The following is a 5338-nucleotide window of genomic DNA, read 5'->3' as shown; positions in this document are numbered from 1 at the left end:
TGGTAAGTGCTGTGCAGAAATATTATCATTTTTATTACTAGTTACATGAAAGTCATACAGCAGAAACCAAACTTCAGTTTCTAATCTCTCAGTGAAGTTTAACCCTTTTTACAAAAAACCTGCAAGATATGAACCAAATTATGTTTTTCAAGTAGGCCTCCATATTTCCTTTTTGACAAATGCACCACTAACACATTCTGTAAGTTAAAAAGGAGAGTTTTTTGCCAATTATATTGCAAGCTAAAGTTTAGAAAGTTATATTTTTTCAGTAAGATGGAAACTTCCTTCAGATGGCTCAGAACAGTCAAATGTAATTAAGCCATTTTAAAAAACATGGTCCACAATGTCCTCAAAAGGTTTAGTTATTCACTTAAGGAAAAATGCATAGGTCAAAACTGTCAGCATTAGTAAACAAATCACAAAGTGAAAAATCGTTAAAGGTTCATATTCTTTCCGTCAGTCTGAACTCAGAATATATATATATAACACTCCAGTGCAATAAAATTGAAAAAAGTGTCTTTATGAAGTTGACAATGTCTATTATGCCCACTAAAGCATAAGACAGAAGAAATACTATGACAACAAGGTTTAAGTGAATATATACTGAAATATTATACATGGTTTTCCCTTTTTTTTGTCACAGAGTATAACTTTGAACTTCACCTCTGATCTTGATCCTGGAAAAGACCTTGTTTTTCTCAAGGAATTGGTGAAACTCGATCACAATCTGATCATGAAATAAGATCTAGCACATATGCACACTGCCGTACAAATTAAATAATCTAATTTAATACTACCAGAAAGCCTAAGTGATATACTGCATTCAAATTTCAAAGCCTCACTAGGAAGCAGAAGCTGTTATTTCAGACCATTCCCAGTCCTGGAGCTGAGAGGCCAAACAACTGAATTTCCCAATCAGTGACAGCTGATAGCTGCAATTACGCAGCCAGTGGATGTAAGATCAGCGCTAGTACACCAGAAACTTACAGTCTTGGTATCCTACCTTCTACTATGTAACTACTTCTGTACCTCAGAGCTTTCAACAAAGTGATGCAGCTCTTTCAGCTGCATAACAACATTACCAGCCACTCACTGCCTATGCGACTGGTCTGTGGTATTATACCTCAGGCATGCAACTTCTTTGGTAGGTAGAAAGGAGAAACAATCCCCATACCCCCATCCCCAGCACTCACTACTTAGATAACCCCTTTAACTTTCCTGCATACAACTCCACATATGGAAAGTAAGTTTAATCCCATGGATGGATACAGTGGGTGTAGGTGTGCAAAAACACTGGTAGGTATTTAACAAAACTCACAGGGAAAAGCTGGATGTTGAAGGGCACAGCTCCCTGTGTTATAGTACAGCACACCCCAGGTAGCAACACAAACTTGAAACTACCGGGCTGCAAAGAGGGTCACAAAGAGGATGGAGCCAGGCTCTTCTCGTTGGCAACCAATGATAGGACAAGGGGTAATGGGATCAAGCTGGAACACAAGAGGTTCCACTTAAATTTGAGAAAAAACTTCTTCTCAGTGAGGGTGACAGAGCACTGGAACAGGCTGCCCAGGCGGGTTGTGGAGTCTCCTTCTCTGGAGACATTCAAGACCCACCTGGACACGTTCCTGTGCGACCTCACCTAGGCGTTCCTGCTCCGGCAGGGGGATTGAACTAGATGATCTTTTGAGGTCCCTTCCAATCCCAAACATACTGTGATATGTAGCGACACATACATCAGTTTCTGTAGAATCACAGAATGTTAGGGATTGGAAGGGACCTCGAAAGATCATCTAGTTCAATCCCCCTGCCGGAGCAGGAACGCCTAGGTGAGGTTATACAGGAACGTGTCCAGGTGGGTCTTGAATGTCTCCAGAGAAGGAGACTCCACAACCTCCCTGGGCAGCCTGTTCCAGTGCTCTGGCACCCTCACTCGAATTTAAAAGGAACCTCCTCTATTCCGGTTTGTACCCATTGCCCCTTGTCCTGTCATTGGTTGTCACTGAGAAGAGCCTGGCTCCATCCTCGTGACACTCATCCTTTACATATTTATAAACATTAATGAGGTCAACAGTGTAAACAAAACCAGGAGGGCAAGGACAAAGGCACAGACAGGAAGCCAACTAAGGAAAACCTTCAAAATTCACTCCCGATGCTCCAAGCAGGGCAGGGACGGGAAACAGCGCTGCGCCCAGCGGGGAAGGGGCAGCCTGGGGCTCGACCCCGCCGCCCCGGCACCTGCTCGAGGTTCCGCGTGTCGCCGGCCTGAGGCGAGAGGCACCCCACCGCCCGGGACGGTACCTGCGGGGGGTGCCTGCAGCAGGACCAGCAGCAGCAGGAGGAGGAGGAGGCGGCCGGCGGCGGCCGTTGCCCACCGGCAGCCTCCCGCCCACATCGCCCAAGGGCCCCAGCGCCTCTTCCGACCGCCGCGGCGCGCGGCAGCCGTTAGCCGCCCCCAAACGGCCGCCCGGCGGGGCGCGCGGGGCCGGTCCCGGTGTCGCTGTCGGGCCGCCCGGCGCAGCGCGGGGGCGGGGCGAGCCGTGTGGGTGGAGGCCGCCCTGCCGCCCGCCCTGCCGCGGGAAGTCAGCGGCGGGGCTTTCCCAGCCGCAGTGCCAGGCTCTGCACTCGCACCTCTGGCCAAGGAGGGGAGGGGGGGGACAGGCTTTCACATCCTCAAACCCCGGGGAAACATCTGCCGCCGCGGCAGCTCCATCCTCCGTCGTCCAGCTGCCGGGTCATACATAATTAATCCCAATCCAATAACGCACCAGCACACCCGCACCACCGTTCCAGGAGCTGCTTTGAAAGAGCCAGGCTGCAGTGGTGCAGAGGCTGCACCTGAGCATGGCCAAAACTGCCCACAACTTGCTTCATACAAGACTAAGTGGCCTCAAGTTGCACCAGGGAAGGTTCAGATTAGGTATTAGGAAAAAATTCTTCACAGAAAGGATTGTCAGGCATTGGAACAGGCTGCCCAGGGAAGTGGTTGAGTCAATATCCCTGGAGGTGTTTAAAAGGTGTTTAGACAAAGTTCTTAGGGACATGGTTTAGTGCTAGAGTCAGGTCATGTTTGGACTCAATGATCTTGAGGGTCTATTCCAACCAGAACAATTCTATGATACTGTGATTCAATGCAATTGTTCCTAAAAAAAACCCCAACCAACCAACCAAACAAACAAAAGAGAGTAAGGTAGTTTCCATTGCAAAAACAAAGAACTGTGCTGGTCTACTCACTATCATGAGCATTTACAGCTGTGCTGCTTAGTTTTCATTGATCTGCTACAAAAAGGCAATTAAGAAACTTTCTGGAATCCCAGGATATTCGCATGTTTTCCATGGCATAAGAGTATTTAATTTGCAGTAGGTTACAGAAAGGATTTTTTGACAGAATGACAGGGAGGGGGAAAATGGGTTATCTAGGAAGTAAATAAGGTCTGATAGGAATATTTCACTGTATTGGAAAATCTAGTGTGTTGTTATTGTGCCAGAGAAGAAAAGTACCTGTTTACTTCAGAGAACCCAAAAGACTTTTCCACAGGAAACCTGAAGCGAGGTAAAAAGACAGACATCTAGTAAAGAAGACTACCTTAGACACATGACCAGCTCATCTGTGTGCACTTTGTGCATCCCTACAGCACAGATCACTTCTAAAAACTGACAGAAAAAATAATTCAGCCTTACGTGGCAAATTTACTTCCCAGGATAATCTGGACAGAATGTCTGTCAGTGAAATCCAAGGTAAAGATTTAATTGCATTTCACTCTGCAAATGAATGCAAAAACCATGAGTCATCTTTGCAATGCCTTACCTCATGTACCCTACCTGAGTCCCATGTCTTTGCTTCTCATGCCATCTCTGTCTAAAGCTTTCCAGGAGAAGGTAGGCAAGGGTGGAAAATATCATTCTGCAACACTGGATGTTACTTCTACAGTAAAACTGAATGTATTGTCATGGACATTACAGTGTCAGTAAATATGGACACCAGTATGGCATAAAAGGCTTGCTACTGGCAGAAAGAAAATTTTTGAAGTATCTTTTTACTAACTTTAAGTATGATAGAATGTGGACACAAGACATGTCAGATAGACAGTTCTGTATTTTCATGTTGTTGGCTTAGCCTTACAATGCCGGTACTACATATATAGTGTTTTCATCTGCCAATTTTTGCCCATTTTAGTTCTTGTGATCTATATATAAAAGCTGTCTTGATAAAGAAGAAAGCTATATTTATTTTTTTTTTCTACTCTATAAGCAAACTACTTCAAATAAAACCCCACCATGGTTCTGCATTATGTAACACAACTTTTTATTACTAAAAACCTGTACTGTAATAAATGTTAGGCCTATTTGTGATTTCATGTTAGTCAAGAGCATGTTGGCAATTCAGGGAAGTTACACCTGTGTGAGACTAACATAAATGAGAGAATGATCAGACTCTGTACCATAATTTGTCCTGACAGGGCCACAAAATAAAGGCCCTCATAGTGTGAAACTGAGCTGTCCAAATAACTGTAGTTTCCTTTTTCCAAAGTGCCAGACCTTCACACATGGCACTGAATTAGTGCAGAGAAGACCTTTCTAAATCAAACTGCTTTTTTTTTAGATTGCTATATGAAGACCATCAAGCTTGGGATTCAGAAATAATCACTGCATATTATGACTTAAGACATTAGTGGATTTGCCAACCTGATAGAACAAATGCCAAAACTGTGGAGGAAGTTAAGCTGCACAGAACACTCTGGTGTCAATGTAATTTACTTATTCCAAGTAATAATTGTAAGTTTTCTGGATTTGCAGTTATCTGTGATTATATTTGATATGTTTTGTTTGTGTTAAATCTTTCCATTTAATTCAATTTGTGATCTAGATGCCAACAGAGCATCTTACTTTAAAATACTTCAATGAAAACATCACGTAATTCTTATTAAGACTGAAAACTTCTTGATTTTGCCTCTGCTAGATGAATGATTGGTAGTGCCATTTCAGGTTGCTATGTGTATCCACTTGTAGGTCTAGATTACTGTGGTATGCATGAACCGTGTTTCACACCAGGAAACATTTCATTGTGAGGTGGTTTCCATTGTTACCAAGCAACAAAAAGCTTTCTGCTTGTTCAGTGGCTCTGATCTTTTTGTGCCATACTCGATACATTTATTTTCATGAAAGAATTCACTACTTAAGCCACTGCCTTTATCTTTGAAGTTTCTAGGTACTGATCTTCTGGAGGATGACCTCTAGCTTTACTGGTTTTTTTTGTCCAGGACTTCAGAAACTTGGAGAAACAGGAGTGAGTGGAGACTTTTAAGTGTACTGCCACATAAAGATGATAGAACAGATGACC

The sequence above is a fragment of the Nesoenas mayeri genome, assembly GCF_963082525.1.
Source record: "Nesoenas mayeri genome assembly, chromosome: 2".
In the NCBI taxonomy this organism is placed as follows: domain Eukaryota; kingdom Metazoa; phylum Chordata; class Aves; order Columbiformes; family Columbidae; genus Nesoenas; species Nesoenas mayeri.
The sequence above is the reverse complement of the archived record's forward strand: the minus strand, read 5'-3'. Positions refer to the sequence as shown.